The sequence below is a fragment of the Marmota flaviventris genome, chromosome 10 (genome assembly GCF_047511675.1).
Source record: "Marmota flaviventris isolate mMarFla1 chromosome 10, mMarFla1.hap1, whole genome shotgun sequence".
Taxonomy (NCBI): Eukaryota; Metazoa; Chordata; class Mammalia; order Rodentia; family Sciuridae; genus Marmota; species Marmota flaviventris.
In genome coordinates, this window is record NC_092507.1 from 10,042,806 (window position 1) to 10,055,523 (window position 12,718).

Here is a 12,718-nt window from a genome sequence, read left to right on the forward strand (position 1 = left end):
GTCTTCAAGTTTGAGTCCAGTCTTGACAACTCAGGATGACCATCTCAAAATAAGGGCTGGGATGTAGCTATGGTCAAATGCCCTGGCTTCAATCCCCAGTACCCCTGAAAAATGGGTTAGGGTTGGCCTTCAGGAGAGAGGTATAAGGGCCTTCATTTTACTATGCTACTTGGTTTTTGGATCTATTATTCCATAATAAAAATGTACTAAATTTTCACTAATATGATTTTTTTTTGTGGGGGGGGGGGGAATGGTATTGAACCAAAGGGTGCTCAACAATTAGGCCACATCCCCAACCCTTTTTAAGACAGGTTCCAAGTTGCATAGGACATAGTTAAGTTGCTGAGGCTGGCCTTGAACTTGATCCCCCTGCCTCAGTCTCCCAAGCTGCTGGGACCACAGGTGTGTGCTACCACACCCGGCTGCTAATTTGAAATCCTTTGGAAGCATGGGACATAACTGCCATACCTTCCTTGCTGGGTTTGAAGCCCTGCTTTTTTTCTGTGCCTCTGCTTAGGGCCAAGAAGCAAGTCTGAGCTACCAAGACAGACCAGCAGTCCTGTAAGCCTGGTGCTGCCTGCAGATTTGTTCAGGGAAGTGAAGGGGGAGGTTAACTCAGAAAGATCAGACAACGGTAGCCAAGGTCAGAGGACAGAAACCCCAGGTATTTTAGAATTTTAGTCTGCACTGTGTGACCAGGCTATGTAAAAGGACTTCCAGTTGCCTAATTCAGACACCACTGGAGGTTCAAGACTACCTTCTGGCATAACTGAGGAAGAGGATTCAAGACTAGGATTGTTTTCTGTTTGGTGGGGGCTCAAAATGGATTTTTTTATTTGGTCATTTGCTGACAATCTGCCCAGTGTGATCAATAAAGCAGGACACTCCTGGACCCCCTTCCTGTGGATTTAACCAAACCATTTCTCGACTGTTCTTTTTGCCATCAAATAACTCTCTCCTTGCTCCAAGCATCTGCAGCTTCCAGAACGAGTGGACGAGTGTTCTGAAGGGGCTCAGATCTACAGAATTGTGGCCAGGCCACCATTTGGAGGAGTGTGGAGAAAGATCAAAGCGCTGTCACCTTCTGCATCTGCAGCATATTGCCGAGGTCGCTCTCCTTCAAGCAGACTGGCTCTCTCTCCCTCTTGGGGTGAAAATCTGCTACTTGCCAGGCAGGAGCAGCTGCTGGAGCAGGGGTTCAACCACTGTGGTGACTAGCTCTGGCTGTGGAAGGGGCAGGCAGGGGGCTCTCTGCTGTCCCCATATGCCCCCTATTCCCCAATACTAGACTGGCTCCTCCTCCAGGTCTGAGTTGGCATCACCTCAGAGGCCCCCCCTGAATACCCCGTTGACCACCCATGGTTGTTCCATAGAAGGAATGGATCACAGTTGGCCACATTGCACATTCTTGCTTTTTATAGGTGGCCAGCCCCAGAGACAGGGACTCACCTGCCATCTTCATCCATGTGGACCCTACCTGACCCCCCTGCCTAGCTACACAGGTGCTTAATACATAGTGTTATGACTGAGCTACATCCCAGTCCTTATTTTTTTATTTTGACACAGGGTCTCAATTTGCTAAGGCTGGCCTGCAACCTGTGGTCCTCCTGCCTCAGCCTCCTGAGTTGCTGGGATTACAGCTATGTACCACAGTGCCCTCTGGTCTTCTCTGTATGTGGCCTGTTGCTCACCAGGGCCTCCCCCTGTTGGGTGCACTTTCCAGCCTGGTGGTCTCAGGAGGGCTGAGCTTCCTACATGACAGTGGCTCCCAAAGGGCAGGAAGCACAGCCTGCCAGGTGTGTTAGGCTCCTCTCCAGGGCCCAGTTCAGCAGCACTCCAGCATATTTATATTCTATTCCTCAGTGCAGGGCTGGGGATGTAGCTCATTAGCAAATGCCCCAGTCTCACTCGCTTATACCAGGCTCAATTCCTTATAAATAATAATAATAAGGAGCGCTGGGTGTGGTTGCACATGCCTGTAATCCCAGTGACTGTGGAGACCAAGACAGGAGGACCTCAAATTCAAGGCCAGCCCCAGCTATTAGCAAGGCCTTAAGCAATAGGGAGACCCTATCTCATTAAAAAAGTAAAAGGCCAGGACATGTGGCTCAGTGGTAGAGAACCCCTGGGTTCAATCCCCATTACAAAAAAAGAAAAAAGAAAAGTCATTGTCCTGTGGATGCCAGGGAACCACTGTGAAGCTTCCTGCCCATTCGATCCAGAGCCCTTGGACTGGCTGTGTCTCACTGGGCACATGATTTCCCTCGTGAGCACCAGTGTCCACAAGGGAAAAGCAGCTAGTAGGACCAGTCTGGCATGGAGATTTGAAAACTATGGAAAGTACTTGGCCTGTGCTAGGAGCTCCCAGTGGCAGCAGGGCTTCCCTGGCAGGTACAGGGATGTGGCCATTAAGCTGTAGCTCTCTAGGTCAAGGGAAGGACACATTGCCACGTGGGTCTGGGCTCAGCGCTGCCTCCACCCATCCCATCTTCTCTACTTTGAAAGTTCTAAGGTTCCAGCTGTAACTTATTTCCTTAATCCACCCTCCCTGATCCCAGGGCTGAGATGGAACCCAGGGCCCTGTGCATGCTGGGCTGCCCCACCACTGAGCACCCTCACCAGCCATGTCTATCCAGGACTTGCTCTGGGCAAGGAGGTTCACCACCTGTCTCCTCCCCTGCCCAAACAGACGTGCTGTGGAACCACTGGGAACGAAACTCGGGGCCAGGGCTGCCCATGAGATGTGGAAATGCTTCTTGTTTCTGTTTCTTCTCCTTTTAACATATTTCTTTTCTGGGCTAGGGGTTGCTCTCTGGTTGCCTTCCATCCTCGGCTGTAACCCCACACACTATCTATAGTCCTCACTCAAGATCCCAGCGGAAGGGAGGGCAGAATTGACGGTGAGCTGACTCTGGGCTTTCAGTGGATCCTCTCTGTGTCCGCAACCCTGTCCTCCCAGCCCCTGTGGCTGCTCAGGCCACGAGTTGCCCATTGACGGAGGGCTGCGGTCGGAGGCCCCTGCCTGACGTAGAGGGCTGCAGAATCCTGGAGACTCCGACACTCACTTTCCAAATCAGGAACTAACAGATTTCTTTTTTTCTTTCTGGTGCTGAGGCAGAAACCACACAGGCTCTAGCATACAAGTAAACAGTTGCTGCACCTGGTGCCATGAGTTCTGAACTCAGGAAGAAAGACACAGAGGTATCCAGGTAGCATTTCCTCAAGAGTCCATTGTCCATTTGCCCCTTTGGAGAAACAGGCCTGGAGAGATCAAAGGACCTGATCACTGTCAGAGCCCTCAAGTCTATGCAGCAGTAAGGACAGGAGGGGGGCTCAGGGGTGGGGGGCTTGCCTAGCAGGATGGAAGCCCTGGGTTCCGTCCCCAGCACTGAAAAATAGACAAGCTCCTTAGCAATAAAAAGAATGAACTTTTAATATGTGTAATAAGGATGAACCTTGAAACAGTCATACTGAGTGAAAGAAGCCAAACCAAACAGAACAGGAAAGTTCTAGAAAATGCAAGTTATTTTAAAGTGACAGAAAACATACATATTTGATAACAGCAGCCTTGAAGACCATGAGGCATTGGCAATAAATTCGCACTGAGTGTATCTGCAATATCCATTGAACTTGTATGATGTTAGTAAGGTCATTAACTGTTTCAAGTTCATTATTTCTGTGCCCTGTCTGTGCTTGCTCTGAAGGATCAAGACACATTACCCCAAAATATGCTGCACTGGCCTAAGGACTAAGTGGAGGAGGACTAAGGGCAACTCAGGCTCCCAGATGCAGGTAGAGTTCTCTGCAAGACAGGGCTGTCCTGGGAGGAAGGCCCCAGGCCTGAGGCCAGCAGGGCAGAACTGTTGTTCTCATGGAAGATAGGGCCAACGCCACTGCCGAGAGGAGTCTGCATCCCCAGCCCTCCTGGCAAAATCCCTCTCTTCCCTTACTTCTGTCCTGTATTTCCATCCTTCCTACTCACCACTCTGAGCTCACAAGATTCTTGGCAGAATTCATTTCCCAGGGCTGGGGATGTAACTCAGTGGTAGAGCACTTGCCTAGTAGTGTGATGCCGTGGGTTTCAAGGCCCTAATCAACTTAGTGGGATACTTTCTCTAAATAAAATTCTGGGGATCAAATAAATTCAAATAAAGTGTTCACCCATATGTCCTGCTCTCTTTGGTAAACCCAAAGTCAACCCTTCACCTGTTTTTTTTTTTTTTCTTTTTCTTTTTTGGCATGCTGGGTTGAACCCAGGCACACTCTTCCACAGAACTACATCCCCTGCCCTTTTTATTTTATCTTAAGACAGGTTCTAAATTGCTGATGCTGGCCTTGAACTTGCAATCCTTCTTCCTCAGCCTCCCAAGTAGCTGGGATTATTTCAAGGTTGAAGAGTTCAAGTCTTAGGGTGGGGCATGGGTGAAGGCCAATCCTCCCCTCGGGGAACATTGGGCAGATTTTGGAGACATTGTTGGTTGTCTCATCTGGGGAAGGATGCTACTGACATCTGGTGGGCATAGGCCAGGGATGCTGGGTGCCCAGGACAGCCTCACCACAAAGAATGATGCAGCCCTGGGGAGAAACCAGAAACAGAGTGAGGGAAGCAGGAGAGGAAGAAATGAATACCAGCGGGGTTCCAGGAGCGTCCAGGCTCAGCCCTATCCCTGGGGGACCCTGGAGCACGCACTGTCTCCCAGGACTTGTCCCACCTTAAGTCCAAGGAGTGGGCTTTTGTACCCCAGTCACCCCTACCCTTAGTCTCTGGCATGGGCTTGAGAGAATGCCAGGAGAGGGCACAGGCCTCTGGACATGGCTCCCCCCTGTGGCTGAGTCCAGTTATGCTCCTGTCTTCCTGAGTCTGCTGTAACTTCACATTGGTAGCCTGACATTGGCCAAGACACAGAGACGGTCAAATACTACAAACCAGGGGCATTTTTTTTTTCTCTTCACGCCCCTGTGGGAAGGGGTGTCAGCCTGGTGGACACTGTGTTGGCTTGAGGGCAAGTGCCATAGAAGGCTGCCCCTGTGCACTGTGAAGCTGGGCAGCGGTGGTGGGGTGGGCAGAGCCTGACCCGGGGAAGTCTCCTCTTGCTAGGCAACATGGCTGCCTTGGGAGGCCAGTGCCCATCTCACTAGTGGGGACTGCAGTAGAGGATGGGGGCCGGCAGTGGAGGCAGCACCGGTATAAAGAGCCGGGAGGGAGGGAGCAGCTCCCTCCTGCAGCCTCCTGCTGCCCCCAGCCTGCTCCTTGCCCCACTGTCCCTCCTGACCCCTGTGGGGTGTGGTTGAGGACAGGGCCACACTGAGGAGAGGCTGGGATGGTGGAGGCTGGACGCACCACAGCGGGAAGACTCATGGAGCCTCTTACCAAGTAGATTTTGAATGGAAAGAGCCCAGCTGGCAGCCTCAGGCCTGGGAGCCAGGCAGCTCTGGTGACCTGCCCTCCCTGGAGCTTTAGAAAGGAGTGGCAGTTCCTTGAGAGTCCTTGGTAGGAGTGTGCTCAAGGGCTCATGAGGCCTTCTCCCCAGCTCCCAAGGGAGCTCCATGGCAGCTCGCACCACCCCAGGCCACACCAGACCACATGCCACCTCACACCCCTGGAGATGGCAGAACACAGCAACAAGGGCCACTGAACACACAGAGAAATCGGAACCCTTGTCTGTGGCTAGTGGAAAAGGGCACAGATTTTGTTCCCAGAGGCACCTCCGGGAGTCACTAGGGGACCCAGAGATTCCACCCTCACAGATTCACCTGGGGGGACGGACAGCGTGCTCAGGAGACACTCCAGTCCACGGGCGCCCTCAGCAGACCACTCACAGCCGCCCAGGGGCAGAGGTGTCCCATGTCCAGGTCCCACAGAAGGGATAAACAAGGTGTGGGCTCCGCATAGTGGATGCTGAGGAAAGAGCTCCTGGGAACTGTCCAGAATAGGAAGTGGATACAGAGGTAGATGGGTGGCTGCCAGGGGTTGGGGAAGGGGCATGGGGGTCACTGCTGTTGGGCATGGAGATGAACTGTTCTGAAGCTGGACATTGGGGACAGCTGCGTGATGCTAAGGGCCCCTGGCTGCACTGTTGCGAAGGCTGAGCTTCCAGGCTGGCGAGTGGCTCTCGGGGAGAGCGCAGCAAGCTCCGGGTCCTGGGCTCCATCCCCAGCGCCAAGGTGAACAGAAGAATGAGCGTTAGGTGTGTGACCACATCCCAGTTTTTAAGAGAAGGAAGAAGCCCTGTGGTTTGCATCCTCTTGGTCTCCAGAGAGGGTTGGACAGCCCCAAAGCAGCCCAGCAGAGAGGGGGTGGGACCCTGGTAGGGCAGATCCAGGAGGGAAGAGAAGCCCCAGGGAAGCAGGAGGCGCCCTGTGCCCCTGAGAGGCGGTCATGGGGATGCGTGGACACGCTGCCCACAGGGCAGAGGAACACCCGAGCCAGGGGGGACCAAGGGCCCCAGCGACCCCCTCCCCTCTCCACTCCAGCTCTTCTGAGCCTCCCTTGGTTTCCCTGATTCTCTCCTAGAACATCCTCCCCCTGCCCCCTTGCTCCGAACCCTCCCACTTAGCCTGGGCAGCCCATGCTCTCTTCACAATGTCCCTCTCACAACATCAAAGAGAAACAAGAACAGGCTTAGTTAGACAAAGCAGATTTTTATTGCGGGGCAAAAGCGGACCTCCATTCTGGCTTGTGCAGAGGTCACCAGGCATTTTATTTTATTTGCAGTCCTGAGGATTTTAACCCAGGGATGCTCAGGTTTGGGGGGTTTGTTGTTGTTGTTGTTGTTGTTTTTAAAGCAGGGTCTCACTAAAAGTTGTCCAGGCTGGCCTTGAACTTGCGATCCTCCTGCCTCAGCCTCCTGAGTAGCTCACACCACTGGGCATTTTAGAGGCTGCACAAAGGAGGGGGCGGTCGAGGGCTCAGGGGAGTCAGAGAAGTAAAGAATCACGCAACATTGGCCAAGGAGAGTGTGATTAGCCCAGGGTCTGCAGCTGGCAATGACAGAAGTTAGGGTCCCACCCTCCTGTGAGGCTTGGAGGCAGAGGCCCCACCTTTCCTGAACACATGTCAAAGAGCTGGTGCCCAAGTCCTTGACAGAGACACACTTGAGGTGCAGGCATGAATTTCACACACATCTCAAAGGGACAGAGGACACTATGCTAAGCCCTTTATGTAGATGCTCTGAGGGGGGTCGGCTTCGGGGCAGGTGCTGTCCCAGTGCTCAGTGTCTCCACCACCCCTGGGCCTGGCCTCCCACTACTGCAAGTCCTGCCGGAGTCTGGCCATCTCCAGACATTTGGACGGACCCCTTATTGCTGAGTATTCCACAGATCTCACCAGCGACTCTTTCCTTGACCCCTGAGCCATGACCCTGGGATGGCTCCTGCTCTGGGACCTCCTGATGTCATCATACCTGTGACAAGTGGTTGCCCCTGTACTTGTCTTCTCTGGCAGGAAACCACCACAGTGGAGGCCTGATGGCCTGCTGCCTGACCAGAGCCTGAGCTGGGGTGGCCACTTAACAAATCCTGAATGAATGAGTGAACTGGTCTTGCGTACGAAGCCTCTAGGACAGGGAGGGCTTAGGCAGGAAAAGTGGAGGGAATGAGAGGAAAGAACAGACCAAAGGATCTGGTACCCGTAGGTAGTGGCACCCGCCCTCCACAGAAAACCTGAACTAAGCTTCTCTAGAAATCTTCACCATAATTGATTTAAAACTAAGAGCAAGAGTCTCTACAAAAGAGTTCAATGGAGGTAAACTTCCTATTTTCCTGCTGCTCTATTACTTGGCCACTGGCCTGGGGGAGATCAGCACCCAGGTGCTCGAGGCCCCTATACTTCTTTTCCACAAACATGCATCCAGTATAGTAGTACAGTATAGAAGTGTGTCCGCAAATGCAAAATGTGATAATAAAAAGATAAATCCTTTAACAAGGCCTCTGGCCTTGAGCTGGGCTTCACAGAGATGTCTACATTTTTAAGATCAGAGAAGTTACCACCTGGGCTCCATGGTAACAGCTGGCAGGGGAGGAGAGAAAAGGGAGAAGAAGCTCTCCCCTTCTCAGGTGTTGTCCTTGAAGGGTTAACTTGCCCAGCACAGGGAAAGAAAAAGCTGCTTTTATGTAAACTTCTGAGCTCCTCCCCTTACATGCTGGGTATAAAGTTCTGAAAATGCCTGAACTCGGGGTTCAGGAAATTAATTGATTACAGTGAAAGCTGTGCCCTCTGAACTTGGCTGCACCAAATAAAACTGTTTCCTGCTATCTTTGGTGCCCTGCTTTTCTGCACTAGAGGAGGGGCCAAGATAGTAGCCCTGTGTCAGGAGATGTTTGAGGGGTGGTAGGAGCTGTAGGCTATTGTTCTTGTGAGTGTGAGTGTGTGTGTGTGTGTGTGTGTGTGTGTTGTGGGGAGAGTGCTGGGGATTGAACTCACGCATTCTGCTGAGTGCTCTACCACTGAGCAACCCCCCTAGGCCCAGCTGTGTCCCCCGTGGACTTCTGTACAGGGTCAGGGCTGCTATTGGAGGGCCTTTCCTTGGTGGAAATCAGAGAGGGGGACCACAAGTAACAAGAGCAGTTAATTCCACACTGCACAGTGGACCGGGACCTCTGCCCTCCCTCTCCCTCCTTCCCACTATCACACTCATCCCCCCCTGGACAAGCAAATCAGTCACTTTAGAAGACACGGGATTAGCAGAGCATCGGGTCTTTGAGGGAGTCCATCAGACGAAAGGCTGACCTCAGCCAGGCTCAGAATCTGCAAGAATCGATCTCTGGGGTATAAAATAACCTAAGCTGTGTCCAGTCTCCTCCCTGGAGGGGCAGGTGGTGGACAAGGACAGATGAAGAACACCCCCTCCCACTTCCCTAGGTTTTAAGCTGCTTTTATATGGAAATCCTGTCCAAGTAATTAACAGAAGTAATTAGGGGTCAGATGGTCACAAATGAAAATCACTCATCATCCAGCGCTGGTGCCAGGGCCAGCAGTGCCAAGGGCGAGGGGCTGGCCTGATGACGTGGCAGTCTGACCACGGCTCTGGGGGAAGGCCAGGTGTCCTAGCAGCCTGAGCTATGACAGAGACAGGCAACTACCAAGGAAGGAAACATAAGCGGCTCCCAGAGCCCCAGGCTCAGGGCCGTGCCCTTTGTAAGGCAGAGAGGGAAGTTTTCCTTTAATGTAGGGAGGGTGAATCTCCCTGTCCCTGGGCCTCACACAGGATGTGAAGCTTTTAAATCCTTGCAAAGGGCAGGAATTTATCACCCATCCATTCATCCCACCCACCTGCCATCCACAACCCACCACTTATCCAAACCTGAGAGAGAGGAGAGAGAGAGAGAGAGAGAGAGAGAGAGAGAGAGAGAAGGAGGGAGGGACCGAGAGGTGACAGAGGGGTTCCTTAGGGGAGCTGGCTCAGGTGATCATGGAGGCTGGGATGTCCCATGATGTGCAGAAAGTTGGAGACACTGGGAAGCCTGTGGTTCAGTCCAAGTCCAAAGGCCTGGGGGTCAGGGGAGCTGGCAGCACAAGTTCGGGGGTCAGAATGCTGGAGAACCTGGGGTCTGACGTCCAAGGTCAGGAGAAGGGTGTTGGCTCCAGAAGAATGTGCCAGTGAGTTCACCTTTTCTCTGCCTTTTTGTTCTGTCCAGGCCCTCGGCTGATGGGACAAGGACTGTCCTCACTGGGTAGGAGCCACCATCCACCAACTGAAAGGCCAGGCTCCGCCAGACACCCCCAGAAAGGGCGCTGTTGCAGCCCGCTGAGTAGCCCTTAGCCCAGGCAAGCTGATGCCTTAAACTAACCATCACAGAGGGTGACAGGGGAGGGTTTCTTTGCCTGGGGTTGGCAGGGAGGGCCTCTCTGAGAGGGTGACCTTGAGAGGAGATCTGGATGCCAAGACAGAGGAAAGACTTGAGGGAAAGCCTCCCAGATAGAGAGGACAGCAGGAGCAAGGGTCCTGTGGCTGGGACCAGCTGGAATTATGCAAGGACCCCAAGGTGGGTGGGGGGCTTCAGGGTGCTAATAATGGGCAGAGGGACAGAAGCAGGTCCCTTTAGTGTAAGGGTAAAAGAAATTGAAGTTAAAGTGTAAAAGTTAAAGGGTAAAAGACCGGGCATTGTAAAGTTTCTAAGCTGCAAGGCCTGAGTTAAAATGTAAAGGACCAGGCATTGTAAACCTGCTTCTAAACTGCAAAGCCTGGGTTAAATTCCTGAGGCAGTTAAGACAATGCCCTACTGGCTATTTAGTTGATTTATAGCATTCAAGACCCTGTGTAGCTTGTCACGTAGGCATTGCAGGGCCTGGACCAATCAGTTTGAATGTAACCCCCTCCTTAGGAATGACCTATCACTCCAGCCTGACCTGTTCCCGCCAATGTATGTACTAATCAAGTCTAAGAATTGTTGTTTGATTTTCCCGCGGTGTATGATGATTTGTTAAAGGAGACTGTGATGTATGTAAAATCCCCGCCCTCCCCAAAAAGTGTACTTAAGCAGTGCTCAGCCCCTGCTCAGGGCTCTGGGCTGTTCTCCCTTCTTGAGTGGGCATGGAGCCCCAGCATGCTGGTTCAATAAATCCCCTTCTGCCAATTGCATGAGTGGTCACTTGGTGGTCTCTTTCTCCGATGCTTCGCCGGACCCTTACATTAGGACCTCAGGACAGCATCATGGGCTAAGGGCCACTGGGGTGAGCAGCAGGCCCCACTCAAGTGCCCCAGGTGCTCAGGTAGAGTGGAGATACTCTGCTCTGCTTGAATATTTTGTGACTCTAGCATCCTAACCCTTGGGTACAATATTCCCCCCACCAGTCCTTCACCTTCTATGGTTTCAGTTAGCTGTAGTCAACCATACTCTGGCAACATTAAATGGAAAATTCCTGAGATAAACACTTCACGAGTTTTAATAACATTTACTCATTTGTTTGTTTGTTTATTTTGTACTGGGGATTGCTAGTACAAAATCTGGCTTTACCACTGAGCCTAATCCCCAGCCCTTTTTATTTTTTCTTTTGAGACAGGATTTTGCTAAGTTGCTTAGGGGGCTTCGCTAAGTTGCTGAGGCTGTCCTCAAACTTGTGATCCTCCTGCCTCAGCCTCCTGAATCTCTGGATTACAGGCGTGCACCAGCACACCTGGCTAAATAAATTCTATTGTAGTATAATGCTAGACTTATTATATTTTATTAGGAGTATTGCTGACCTCTTATTGTGTCTAATTTATTTATTTATTTACAGTTCTGGAAATTGAATCAAGGGCCTCACCCATGCTAGGAAAGCACTCCACTGAGCCATATCCCCAGCCCTTTTTATTTGATTTTGAGACAGGGTCTCACCAAGTTGCCCAGGCTGGCCTTGCAGGGGTGATCCTCCTGCCTCAACCCCCTGAGTAGTTTGGATTATAGATGTGTGGCCACTGTGCTGGGCACTGTGACTAATTTATAAATTAAGGTTTACCATAGGTGCGTATGTGCAGGGAACACATGGAATAAGTGGGGTTGGGCACCCTCTGTGGTTGCAGGCATCCCCTGGGGTCTCTATGAACAAGGGTCTACTTCAAAGCTTCCCCAGATGTCCAGCTAGACAGCTGCGGTGCTTCTGAAAGTCCAGCACAGTGGGCTCCGCTGTGGACCAGCTGCACTCTGCCCCGCCTCCCCACTCCCAGGGACTCGCCCTCCAGCCTGGTCACTTGCTGTAGCTCTTGACCTGGGAACCCTGTGTCCATCTCTTTGGGCCACAGTTGAGGGGCCTGGGCCAAGGTTGTTATTTAATGACGAGTGACAACCTTAGCTCTGGCCTCATCTGTGGGGACAGAGGATTCACAGGGAGGAAGGGACCTGTCCCATGGGGCCACCATAGAGCCCCTGAGGAGGTCCTTGCCTTTCTCACCTCCGAGGTGAAGGCTCGGGTGTGTGCCGAGTCCACAGCCTCCCAGGAGCCCTAGGACTTTCCAGCTTCCTCGACGTCCATCCTGCGCCTGCTCCGGGGCCGCGGCTGCTGTGGCTGGGCAGTGGCAGCCCTGCCCCAGGGAAGCTGCTCAAGTTTCTAAACACGAGTGGAGGGAGCCTGAGGAAGGGGAGGTCTTAGAGTCCAGGGAAGACACTGGAGGCAGACATTAGAGGGCTGGTCCTCAGCCTGTCCATGGGACTAGGCCTGGTCCCCGGCAGCGGGCATGGTTCGCATTTCTGGGACAGGCAGGGTGGCCCTGTCGTGTGCTGGGGGCTGAAAGGAAGCTCAGTGTGTGAGCACCTCCAGAAACAGGCACTTCCCGATCAAGCTCCTGGGCAGGCAGGAATGGCCTGAGGTGGTCCCCCAAGGGGCCAGGCAGCGCCACTGGCCGCCATGCTGTCCTGGGCCAAGCTGAGCAGACATGGTGGCCTCTCGATGGATGCCATCAGACTGGCCTTCTCAAGAGGAAGTCTCCCTGTCCCCACCTATCACCTGAGGGTTGCAGCCTGGGCCAGGGGGACTCTTGCATTCAGGCAGGAAGGGTGACGGTGGCCAGGACATTATTTAGGTGTTCAGGTGTCCTCATTTGCCTTCCTAGGCAAGTGGGCTCTGGGGGTGGGTGGGTCGCATGTGTGGAAGCAGCTCCAACATTCATCCAGATTCTGAGTGCAGAGGGGAAGCTGGGTCCTTAGGCCACCACAGCAGGGCTGGGGACAGCTACGAAATGGAGAAGCCAGAGGCTGGTCTGCAGACTAACTCTGGGACTCTGCTCTGCTTCCCCAGAAGGCA